Genomic DNA, 13,033 nt, shown 5'->3' with positions numbered 1-13,033 from the left:
AGGCCTGGCCTGGAAAGGAGAGGGCCCCGCATAGCTTCACCTTTCATACTCACGGGGATTGACAGTCAGCCTGGTTCCCTGCCCCAACACCAAGTTCCGGCCTCCGCTCCCAGTCACACCACAGCAAATGGCTTTACATAAACTGTGCACAGGGCCCCTCTCTCCCCATTGAGGAGGACACCTGATCTGCTTTCCCTAGCACCCCAGCTGCTGTGGACAGTGGCCCGAATCTAACTAACAAACCACACAAGTTCAGTGCAGTGTCTCCTTGAGTCTGCCTATTTTTTCCTTGACAAAGTCTCCTTTAGGCTCCTTTGTAGACATGTACCAGATATTTAGTCCTTTGCCAGTCAAATATTGAACGTCTTTATTTCTACTTCATAGAATTTTAACATTTTTTTTTTACCTTTCCTTTTGCCTTTACAGAGCTCCCCCTAAAAACAGCTGGATTAAAAGAATCTTTGAAGACAGAATACACTAGGTCTCCTGAGTGAAGTCAAGCTGGCTTCCTCCTTAAAATTTCTGGTTTGCATCCTAGGGCCCTCTCGCCTGGGACCTAATCCATCGGGCTAAAACAAGAAAGGTTAGGAGGCGAGGCAGGAAATCCAGGGGGATATCCTGCCCTGTGAGTCCTTCTTGTCCCTGCACAATTATTTGGACTTCCTTCTGTGCTCATTCCCTTCCTCCTGAGCAGGACATGGCTAGCACTTTGTCACCAACAGGGAGCCTCCCTCAAGATGCGTTTTAGCAGAAACCCACCCATGTGCCCTTTAGTCGGAAGACAGACAGGGTTTCTTCCCTCTGCTCAGGGAAATTTGATTGAAAAACAAATTCCAATTTTGCAAAGCGAACAGGATTACCTCTTGTTTGCCTCTGTTCTCCTCCTCCTCCCCACTCCTCTTCAATAGTTTTAAACTATTTATAGAAACATCCCCTTTAGGGTTAGAGAAATGTGGCAAGTTTCTAATCTCTTCATCTTTTTTTCTTGCTATCTATTTACTGCAGTCATATATTTACAATCTAAATTTACATTTCATATCCATTTGCAGGAGCATCTAATGCACTTGCCTATTACTTCCAGAACACTGTGTGTAATGATAAACTCTATTGAAATAAACCAATTCACAAGGAGCTTTTAGGGCTGGAGGTTGACATTTCTCTCTTCCCAAGACAGTTATTATTACTTTTCCAGGAGAGCCTAAGATCGGGGCAGTCCAGCCAAGTGAGCAACTGGGCTTGCGGGGTTGATGTTCTTATGTCTAAATAACTGTCTACTGAGCATTGCTCCTTGGGATTAATTTGGATTTTCTTTTTAATCTAGTTCCAAAATGTCAGCTTCCAATCTTTTTAGCTCTGAGAATCTCTCTGACAGGCAAAGCTTAAGGTAAATCTCATGGATGTTTTTTGAATCTCAACCAATATTTCATCTCTGTACACATCACAAATAAAGGAACCAAAAGAAGGATGAATGTAACACCTTCGGGAGAAAATTTATAACAGTTCTCTGGGAGAGATGAGAATTATAAATAAAAATGAAATTGCAAATGCTTTTTCTGATTATCATTTCTCATATCTGGGGGTTCTAAATATCCAAACGAGTTTGGAAATACAGCTGCTGATGCACCTGCTCTTTGGACTCTCATTAGTGACTGGACACATGCATCAGCATGGAAACGCTTTCTTTTTTTTTTTTTAATCTTACGTTTGTTTGGGCATAAGGGACTTAAGGCAGGTCGTCTGGAGCTAACCTAATACTCACTAGGACATCCTGATTCTAGCTTTTCTGTGGTGGATAGTAATTAGGCCACAAAAGTAGAGGTTTTGTTTTGTAGTATTCACTGGGCAGTTGGTTCCTCTTGGGAATTGTAAGTAAAAGTTAACCTCAAACAATTGTCTGGAATGAGCTTCTATTGTAGTAAATGGAGACTCTCTCATGAAAAAACATTTCAGCTACATTCACGTTAATTGGAATGAGGTTTGTTTTGAGAATGGTGGGCAGCACTTAAAATATCCCAGTGGGTATTGCAAGCTGGAGAGAAGGGCCATTATGACATTTAGATTAGGGAGAGCTTCTCTCATACTTCCAAGCTCAGCTGCCACTTTTTCGCTAAGGGGCACAGAGATGAAGGGTATCAAAAGGGGCTCAACAAAGGCAGGGATGAAAATGTCCCAATTGGAAACACAGTGCCTAACAGCGCCTCGAGGCACGTTTCCAGAAGTTTATGATCTTTCTGACTAATTTGAATATTTGCTTTCAATCTTACCCTTTCCCTAAATATCAGCTTGTCATCAATGTCGACACCAGAAAATCTGACATGGCTTTACCCAAATAGCTGGGCTCCAACATTTTGAGAGTTATGGGGATTAGAAGATTCTTTTCCTCGTTGCATAGACAAAGAAGACTTGCTTGGGAAGACGGGGCAGGTAACTGGAGAGAGGTCGTTGCATTGGTTCTATCAGTAGGTCTATATCTCACTATCTCCTTTTGGATCAAGTTGCATTGCACAGCCTCCACCATTGCTAGGTTCTTTAATCTGTTCTTTCTTTCTAGAGAATCTCCTCCCTTTCTTTCTAGACTCTTTCTTCCCCTTACACACTAAAACTTTAAGTCCAATTCCATTCGTCAGACACGCACTTCCAACAAATAACGAAAGCAAGCTCAACATTTCCAAATGCTTAAAGGTGTGGAAGAAGAAAGGTCCTAAAGGGTCTTCATCGGAGGCTGTCCTCATCATCTCTTTCACCAGAAAGACACATGGCACCAAGCTCCTGAAGATGCTAAGAACTGGGTAATTCAGTGATCTTTCCCTGAATTTCTAAGGATGGTGGCTTATGTTTAAATGCAAGTCATCTTTAAAACATACCTGGTCGAACACTCACAGTTGTTCCTTTTCCAAATATCGGCTTATTATTGCCTCCCATATCACACAATGACGCGCAACTCTACAAAAACTCAGTTGTCCATCCAACCCTCGCCATCTGCTTAAATGTTTACTTGTCACCCAAGACTCCCCCTGATAAAGCCAGCTCTTTAGAAAGAAGGTCTGACGGTAGAGGCCAGGGACCACTGGGGCATTCTCGTCCCTTGCACTGCCCTCATTTTCCTGGAAGTGTGCAGACATCCCCGCAAGGCATGCCTGCGTTGGTAAAACAAGGGTAGAGATGGCCTCCCCCTATTTTACAGAGGAAGAAAATAGAAGCTCAGAGAGTTCACTGATTTTCTCTCAGTTCCTGGAAAATCCCACCCTTTCTAATAAGCAATGAAGCCTTCTCACGGAATGACTCCTTAGCTCAGTGACCCACTGGCACCACTATGGCTAGCTAGCCATGAGCTACAGCAGCATGGGCGGCAGGTGGCCCAGTCCCGCACCAGGGAGGTACACGTCGGCAGTAGTTTGAACTGGAATCCATCAACAGACTGCTGTGGTTTGGACTTAGGTTATAAAACAGAATGGAAAATTTAGGAAGCTGGGTTCCCGAGAGCAGTTTGGAAGCATTTGTTATTTGGACTTACACGGCTTTACTGTCAGTTTAATTTCTTTTCCAAAGAAGAGTTTTTCAGATCCACCCCCAGGAACGCCCCCACAGATTGCTAAGGCCCTTCTACCAGGCGCTGGGAACCGGGGCTCCTCCTGCGCTCCCAGGGGAGGCACAAAGGCAGAAACCCAGTGTGGAGCGATTATACAATGGCATGGTTATGCCTGAAAAGGGAGAGGAACCATGGAAAAAAATGAATCACTCTTTACCTAGCAGCCAGTTAGATTGTTTGTCATTAATTAATTGCTTATTCTAGCTGGTTGACCATTGTAGTTAACTTGAAATTGCTCTGGCTTAGGGGCCAGGGCAAGGTCCTTAACGTGCTGTGCCTCAGTTTCCCTGTCTGCAAAGGGGGGGAGAATAAGGACTCCTGTATGATATTGTTGTGAGGATTAGGATATGCAGGTGGGTGAAATACATGCTAAAGCCTATCATAAAATAACATTTTTGATTACCTCGTGTTTTAGATTTTCCACGCTGCTGTCAATCACTGGCTTTACTTGCCTGTGGGATTATTTGCTTCCCTGGGGATTATTTTAGCAATGTTAGAGACCAGACATCAGTAACTTCCCCCCCAAACAGCCCCTCACTGTTTCCCCAACTAGTAAAACATTTAGCGTTGGAATCTGAGTGCCAAGAATGACATCCTAGGCTCTCTTTCTCACTGAATCAGTTTAAGCAAATTATTCAACCTTTCTGTGTTTGTATAAAAACATAAGCTATAAAAATATAAAAAGTTCTCTTCTAGAAAATGAGGGTAATAAAAGAACGTAACGCACAGAGCTGGGGTAAGAATTGAATGTGTTAATGGGTGGAGAGCATGCAGCACATTGCTTAGTACATAGTAAGCAAGTATGAAATCATCATTATTTTTTCTCCTCAGAAGTCAAACACATGTCAAGAGCCTCCTTTCGCAATGACCTAAGAATGACCTGTCTTCCTCTAACTGATAGACCAGCAGGGCTTTGAGGGCAACAGAGGAGCTGCCAAGCAGTTTGATAAAGAGTTAAGTGAGTTTGTGAGAATTTAGGGAAAGCTGCACGCAGCTGCATGGACGCACCTTCACGGTTGGACTGTTCCAGGGGGACGTGGAGAGGGCAGCCTTTAGCCGGGCAGGACTGGAACATGAGCAGAGATGGGCCAACAAGCCACATCTTTGTTAGTTGGAGTCAAAAGAATCTCAAAGCACATTCAAGAAGAGGATTCAATGCTCCTCCACTTACCGAGATTCACTGTGAGCTGAGTTCCCTTCCCAAATGTCATCTTAGAACCACTGGTTTGTTGAACACCCTGCTGAGGGGCTTTGCAGAAACCTGTGGCGTCAACTTAATGATGAACCCAGCTTTGCAGAGCTTCCCAAGAATTAACTGTTAACTAACATCTTCAACTTCAACTCTAAGACAGGGTAGGGTGATGGTATATTTCTTTCAGCCCAGGGCTTCAGGGCTGAGGGGTATATCCAGAGATATGCTTGCCACTTTAAGACACCAGAAGGCTTAGCATGCCAATTCTGTATACATATTCTGGGGTCCAAAGCAATTGCGTTGCTGGGGGCAATCTATCATAGAATATAAACTCCCACTGGAAAAGGAATTAGCTCTGCAGTATTTTTAGGTAGTGTTTGATGGTCACAGTCATTGTCTGAAGACAAGACCAGCATTTTCATTTTGACTTTTTCTATCCGTGCCCCAGTCTGCAGATGGCTGAGCCTTTCCCCAAATATCAAGTTCAGCTATTGTTCTTACTTTACCTGCAATAGACATGCAATGATTTTTATCTCCTTTTGGCACTTTGGGGTTCTGTTTCAAGTTCATTAAGTCTTGGACAAAGAATGTCTGGGGGTGCAAATGGAGCTGCTATGGCCAAAGACCAAGATGTTTTTTCTCCCTTGGGTCAGGCCGGGTCAGAACTATGAGCTGTCTTGGCTTTGCCCCGGACTAGGCTCAGCTGTGTGACCCTGAGCAAGTTCACAACCTCTCTGAGTTTCCCTGTCCTCGTTTGCAACATTCAAGAAGTGAGTTAGGTGGTCTTTCAGGACTTTCTGAGCTAATAGTTTTTGATTTGATTCTCTAGATTTATCAAAAAATGCTGTGCAATCCCCTGCCCCGCCCCAACGGTGTCTAGTCCTCCTCCTCGTTTCCTAAACAAAATAAATAAGCAAGGTAGGCATCTACTTATTACATAGGGAAATAGAGTTTTCCAGGCCTACCATCTGCCTTAACATTTAATCATTTTAGAAGTTTGAAGTCAGGATGGAACTGAATCCTCAGGGGAGAAGTGTTCTTTCTCTGGAGCTTCTAGATAATTCAGAAACCAAACCAAATAAACCGACACCTTTGGTGTAAAGCTAGTACTTACTAAGTTTCACTCTCACTGCAGTCCCGGTTCCAAATGTAAATTTCCAATTTCCTTCGTCCCACAGGAGCTAACGCCTTTACGTAAACTACAGACTCCGGCCTCCCCACAGCAAAGGTGGTTTGATCTTTACAGCCTTTTCCCACAGGATAAGGGAATTCATCATCTAGCCAAGAGTTTCAGCTCTCTGGGTACTGAGGGGGTTCGATGCTAGCACTGAGTTTGAAAAGGAGGTACTTACCCATGCTGACAATGAACTGAACCCCCTTCCCCAAGTGGGGTTTCTTAGTGTTTTCACACAGTGCCCAGGCCCTTTACCAGAAGTCCCTCCTAGTGCTAGGTTGCCACTTCCTGTTCTCAGACCGTCTCTAGTGTAATCAGGGGCACCATATATAATGAGGTCATTTAGGGTTGCCCTGTCCTAATGCAGCCGGGACTCAGGCTGTGAGAACAGGACTGGGCACGTTAGGATGGCCCAAAGCTGGGACCCCCTTATCCTGAACACCTAGCAGGCTGTTCTTTCTTGCCCACCCAGTTGTCCAGCTCATAAGAACCAGAACTGCCTGGTGGTTCGCTGCTGGTTCTGACCTGGAGCAGGGAAGGAGGCCCCCGTGGCATCAAGTATTGGAGGGATGCCAGGCCCCTTTTTTCATTATTAGAAAGACAGAAAATTACCACTTCTCCTATGTTGAGTGCTGGGAGCCTAATTTCAGAAATGTACAATTCTTTAAAAGCTTTTCCCCCATAGACTTTATAGATCAACTCAAGATAACTTACAACTGGGAAAGTAAGCCTGCCCTAGAAAATATTGAAATACATGCTAAAGCCTATCATAAAATAACATTTTTGATTACCTCGTGTTACAGATTTCCCACGCTGTTGTACACATTTTTTTTTTCTTCTGAAGCTCAGCTACTTACTCAGGGCCACATTGAGTCTGGGTCTCAAAGGTAAATCTGTTGTTGCTGTTCATCCAGTCTCTGACACATTGATAAAACCCCCTCCTCCCTTAGGGCATTGATCACATCTTCTCAGAAACTGGCCCAGATGATCCCTGGGAAAAACTCTAGGCACTTAATAAATGTTTGTTAAATTGAATTGTATTAAACATTCATCTTTTGTTCCTAGTCCTCGAGGAACACTTGACTATCTCTCTGATGATTTCCAGATGAAAAAAATTAATTCTGCCAGATATTACTTGCTGAGTTTCATGGTTCTTTTTAGTCTTGGTTCTAAATGTCAGTTTCCTATTAACCCCATTCCCACGGGAGTGAGCACCTTTACAAAAACCAGAAGCGTCAGCACGGTTGAAAGGCATGTGGCGTCAACTTTGTTCTGTTTCCTCACTAGACTGAGACACCTGTCTGTCCCCTGCAGGTGCCCCATCTTCCCTGGGGAAGGTCTGCCCTGCTTCCCTCTTTCAGAGCAGAGACAGGAGGGGGCAGAGTAGATTTCAGGGATAAAGGTGATAAATAAATATCAAAATGTTATCACACTATGCAGAGCTGCCTTCTTCTTCTTCCTTTTTTTTTTTTTTTTTCCAAATTGATATTTCTTCCAAAGGCTGTTTTCAGCACTTTCTCTCTCCCAGATGCAGTAATAACTGGATTCCAAGTTGGCATCTGGGCCTGAACCCCCAGGCTCCGATGAATCACACATATTGAATCAAGAAATTATCCTACCCCCAATGAAGAGGCATGCTTTGCTTTTTCCCCTCGCTGGGCAATGAGGAGCTGAAGCAACATGCATGGGGGGAATATAAACTAGTAACTCTCCTAGGTCAGCTCTGTAGCTTCATCCATTAGTATCCTAGAATGTGAGACCTGGAAGGGAGCTTAGTGACCTCCTGGGCCAATGCCCTCATTTTAAAGATGAAGAAGTGGAAGTCCTGAGAGGTAAATTTGCTCAAGGTCATGGAGGTAGGTAGGGGCAGAACTAGGGCTAAAACTCAGGACTCCTGAGTCCCAATCCTGCCTCTGCTGCTCCCTTCCTGTGACTCAGGAGAATAAGGATCTTCCCCAGGTGATCTCTGTCCCTCATGGCTCTGTGGCCAGCCCAGGTATGGTTATCCCTGTTAAACAGCGGGTAAGCCATGCAAAGAAGGTGTTTGATTTTGGCGCATAGTTTATAATTTCAAGAGAGATAGAGAGCATCTTAATTCATTAAATTTATTTATTTTATTTTTTTTATTTCTTAGGCTGCAGGCACCAGCAATTGACAGTAGGGGAAATGGTCCATGAGATTCCAGAGAAGCCAAAGGGAAGATAGAGATTTAAAAATTTGCCCTTTACCAAAAAGATAATCCAACAGAAATTTGGCTCTGATTATCCTTTCTCTGCGGGACTCATTACAGGAATGGCATCTAGAACAGGGTGGCAAATACAGGACCGTGTGGTATTGCCTCCTTTTCCTGCCCCCACGGCAGATATTGCTAATAGACACATCACTCGTTTGCTCTGAGTCTGCATGTGGCCTCACAATCCTTCTTAACAGAGTGTTCCAGACAGCCACTACCCGTGGCCAGAGAGAATCTGTTCACCCTCCTCACTCTGGGGAATGATTGCAAGGAGACCCTATAGAAGACTTGAGAAATCTGGTTGGCAAGAGTCAGGTCCCACACCCCCCCATCCCAAAAGCTGTCACTGACCTGAATGGACCAAGACTGTTCTTCCCACAGGCCGCTCCAGACGTGGCAAGAGCAGAGCCACAGAGCTTCACTTCTTCCTCGCAGCTCTCCTTCAAACGCTGGCTTTGGGGTTCTTCATACCCGTTCTTGCCCAAAGGGCCTTCAGCAAGATCCTTCCCAAAACAGAGGTCCTGGGGGGTCCCCCTGCCTGCGGGGGAACGACATCTGCAGGACCTCAGTCCCTGCCTGGCCTGCTTCCTGTTCTCCATCAGCCCAGGTCTGTCCTGGGGGGCTTGGAATGGAATGTGGCACAGGGAGAAAGTGATGGAAAAACCCTTTCTCTAGACCATTCAACTCCCATCACCACACATTCAGATGCCTTTAAGCTCTTCCTTTTGATCACGTTTCTATTCTTTCATAAAAAGAGAGACGTTTGTCCATATCCACCCAAGGAAATTTCCCCATGTCCTCTACTGCTGCATTAGGCTTTTTGTTGACAGGAAAATGCCCATCTACCTTGTTAGGGTGCCGTCTTATATCCTTATAGACGGTCCTCTTTGAGTGATTGGGGAGAATAGGCCAACAGAGAAGCAGCTGCAGCTCCAGGGGCTGAAAGGGGATGGGAACAGAGGCAGCAGCTCTGACTTAAGTTGTGAACAAAGACTATTTTCCTCCCCTGACCTGTTTTTTGTCACCATCCCGTATGACCTATTTATGGCGATGGGCTGATTAGAGCAGCAGAGGGCGCTGCAAGGCCAAAAACAGAGCCGCCCACCTCAGCGGATCCGGGAGAAAAGTCTTTTTTTGAGTGATGGCAGGGACCAAGAGCCAAGCTGTGGGACAAGATTGGCCTTGTTTGCCAAATCCCGCCAGGGACCCCGCCAGGTCCGAGGGCCGCTCTGGAGGGGCGGTTTCAGGCTCATGAAAGGCAGTCCGGGGCACTCAACGGCCTTGGGGAGCTGCTCAGGCTCCAGACATCAGGTTTAAAGGGTCTGCGATAGAGAAATCCAAGGGCGAGAAGTCTGTAATAGGTCATTACATCTTGAGAGTCTCTCTTATTCTGAAACTTTGGGAGTCACTTGACTGTGCTCGGTTGCACATTGTGGCCTCTCATGAAGAAGCCTGTTGCAACTTTTAGAAAACAGGGTTTTCTAGAGCAGGGTTAGAAGGCTCATTTCTCATGTTCCCACTGCTCTTAAGGATTTGGGAAGAACACAGCGGGCTCAGGGCTCGGGAGGGCGTGAAGCTCTATGACATGCTTGCAAGATGGACAGAAAATTAAAGATGTGGGTCACTTTTTTGGGGCGCCTGGGTGGCTCAGTTGTTAGGTGTCTGCCTTCGGCTCAGGTCATGATTCCAGGGTCCTGGGCTCGAGCCCCGCATCGGGCTCCCTGCTCTGCAGGAAGCCTGCTTCTCCCTCTCCCACTCCCCCTGCTTGTGTTCCCTCCCTCTCTGTGTCTCTCTCTGTCAAATAAATAAATAAAATCTTTAAAAAAAAAAGATGTGGGTCACTTTTTTTTTTTGACCATTAATTGGTACAACATAAATTTTGCCAGATTTCACGACTTTCTATTTTTAGATTTACTCAGCATCTTTTCTCTAAATATCTTTGAGGCGAATAAAGCTCTCAGGAACTGTATTTATCAGTCTATTTAATAAGCATCCTAAGAGTGACAACAAACTAATCCTACATCATTTGCCAGGCGTCTTGCATACGTTATTTCATTTAATATCCCAGCAGTCCTGTGAAGAAGCTAGTACTGTCACCTCCGTTTCACAGATGGAGAAACTGAGGCTTGGAAGGGTCAGGTCATGCTTAAGGTCATCAAGCAGAGAAATGCTGGAGCTGGGTGAACCCAGGCACCTGGCTCCAGAACCCCACTTATCTTTTTTTTTTTTTAATTTTATTTATTTCTTTGAAAGAGAGAGAATGAGAGAGAGCACATGAGAGGGGGAGGATCAGAGGGAGAAGCAGACTCCCTGCCGAGCAGGGAGCCCGATGCGGGACTCGATCCAGGGACTCCAGGATCATGACCTGAGCCGAAGGCAGTCGCTTAACCAACTGAGCCACCCAGGTGCCCTATCTTTTTTTTTTCATTAAAAATTAGAAAAAATTCTTTTCCAGCTTCGTTGAGAAATAATTGATATAGCATTGTGTACATTTAAGGTGTACAGCCTTTGAGTTGATGCACTTATGTATTGCAAGATGGTTACCGCCATCGCGTGAGCTGGTACTTCTAGCACATGACATAATTACCAGGAATTTTTTGGTGAGAACATTTAAGATCTTTTTTTTTCCCCTAAATATTTTATTTATTTGAGAGAGAGAGAGAGAGCAAGAGCAAGGGGGGAGGGGTAGAGGGAGAGAGAGAATCTTTTTTTTTTTTTTTTAAAGATTTTATTTATTTATGTGACACAGAGAGACACAGCGAGAGAGGGAACACAAGCAGGGGGAGTGGGAGAGGGAGAAGCAGGCCTCCCGCCAAGCAGGGAGCCCGATGCAGGGCTCTATCTTGGGACCCTGGGATCATGACCCGAGCCGAAGGCAGCTGCTTAACGACTGAGCCACCCAGGCGCCTGAGAGAGCGAATCTTAAGCAGACTCCATGCTGAGAGAGGAGCCCAACTCGGGGCTCGATCCCAGGACCCTGAGACCATGACCTGAGCCGAAACCAAGAGTAGGAGGCTTAACCGACTGCACCATTCTGGCACCCTGAGAGAACATTAAAGCTCTACTTCCTTAGCAACTTTCAAGTATATAATATGGTGTTAACAACTATAATCACCAGGCTGTACATGAGATCCCCTCAACTTGTTCATCTTCTGACTGGCGGTTTGTACCCGTGGGCCACCATCTTGCCGTGTCTCCCGCCCCAGCCCCTGGTGACCACCACTCTACTCTGTTTCTGTGGCAGAAGCTCATTCTTCATCATGACACCACACTGCTGTTCTGGGAAGTGCCCTTCCTGAAGGGAAGTCTTTCAAGGACTATTGGAAGGGCAGCCTAGTGGGGGAGAGTCATGACTATGCCACCCCAAGGAGGTCTCGGTGTCTGAACATTCTGGGTGAAGCATTAGGGTGTGGGGTGTCCCTCTGTGAGAGAGTGAAGCTGTCTTCTCTGTTCTTGGCTGTGGTCAGGGGGAATTGACGTTGGGCAGTCAGAAGACAAGTAGCAGCTAAATTTGAAAATTGCTACTGTCTAAATCTGGAAGGGAACACTCAGCTCTCTTATAAATGTCAAGGCTGCTGACGCCTTTAGGGCAGGGACAGACGCTAGAAGCTGGGTGGGGACTGGCAGAGCTCAGGGATGTGGGACACTTGGAGGCCCTGAGATCGTCTTCTGCTAGCAGAGGGCTGGGTTCCGGGGAGGGGACCCCAGTCAGCAGGGGGCAGTGCTGGCCCGGGCAGCCGGGTCACCCAACCATCATCTTCTTCCCCTGTCCTGGGGCCTGAGGATGCTCATGGGGGGACTTGGGGCCGCCCGGTGTTCACGTTCTCCAGGCCTGGGGTTGCCAGATAGAATACAGGGTGCCCAGCGAGATGTGAATTTCAGATAAACAATGAATGCTTTTTTTAGTATAAATGCATCCCAAATATCTCTAAAAGTTTTTTATTGTTCTTTTGAAATACGAACTTAACTGGGTATCTTGTATTTTGGTTTGCTAAATCCAGCAAACTGATCCACGTCAGTGGTGAGTTTTTAAGTGAAGAATGTTGCATTCTTTTATTCCACAAATATTTATTGATCATTGATTACGTGTCACACACAATCCTAGGCACTGGGGTATATCAGTGACCAGCTGAGCGAGGTCTGCCCTCATGGAACTGGCAATATGGTGCGCGCGTGCGTGCGCGCGCGCGCGTGTGTGTGTGTGTGTATGAGGGGGGTGAGGTCACACAGGAGGCAGCAAGCAGACCATTTGCTGAGTGTTACAGGCCCAGGAAAGGAGGTCCAGCTGCCATCATCTGATTTACGTTCCATAAAGATCTGGAGAAGAGATTGTGCAGGGAGAGGAGCAGAAGCAAGAGGACCAGTTAAGGGGTTCCTGCAGTGGTCCTGACGAGAGACGGTGGTGTTTGCAGGAGGTGGTGACAAGTAGAGATAGAGAGGCCGGACATAGACTTCATGGCAGAACTGGCAGGACTCACTGATGAGTTAGGCATCGGGAAAGGGAAAAAGGAACTCCTGCAAACCGTCCTACAAACACTCCTGGGTTTGGGGCAGTGGGGTAGTCAGTCTTCTCTTTCTCAGGGCAGTGCCTTCCCTCTGTTGTCATGTCCTGGCTTATACAGAACACGGTATTTGTCCGGCATGTGGCTGCCAAGGGTGGGTTCCAGGGGCTCCGGCCCAACACTAGCCCAGCAAGCTTGTTACCCACTCACAGCAGTCTCCCGTGGAAGCTCTGCTTTGGGGGAGAATCTGCCAGCTGGAGCCCCACGCGGGCTGCAAAGGGCCTTCTGAGAGATGGAAAGTCACGCTGTGTGACACGCAGGAAGCACTTTCAGGGGGCACGGT

General features: G+C 46.2%; 1 protein-coding gene across 1 annotated transcript in view; it reads right to left on the bottom strand.

Moving 5' to 3' along the window:
- The window catches only part of LOC123861423 (T cell receptor alpha chain MC.7.G5-like), a 251,548-nt gene that overhangs the window by 69,308 nt on the left and 169,207 nt on the right, over positions 1 to 13,033 (bottom strand). The window lies entirely within an intron of this gene.

The sequence above is a fragment of the Mirounga angustirostris genome, unplaced genomic scaffold (assembly GCF_029215605.1).
Source record: "Mirounga angustirostris isolate CCGP_5_RB_7025 unplaced genomic scaffold, mMirAng1.0.hap1 SCAF_9, whole genome shotgun sequence".
NCBI classification, from domain to species: Eukaryota; Metazoa; Chordata; class Mammalia; order Carnivora; family Phocidae; genus Mirounga; species Mirounga angustirostris.
Note: the sequence above shows the minus strand (reverse complement) of the source record. Positions and strands in the feature narration are given on the sequence as shown.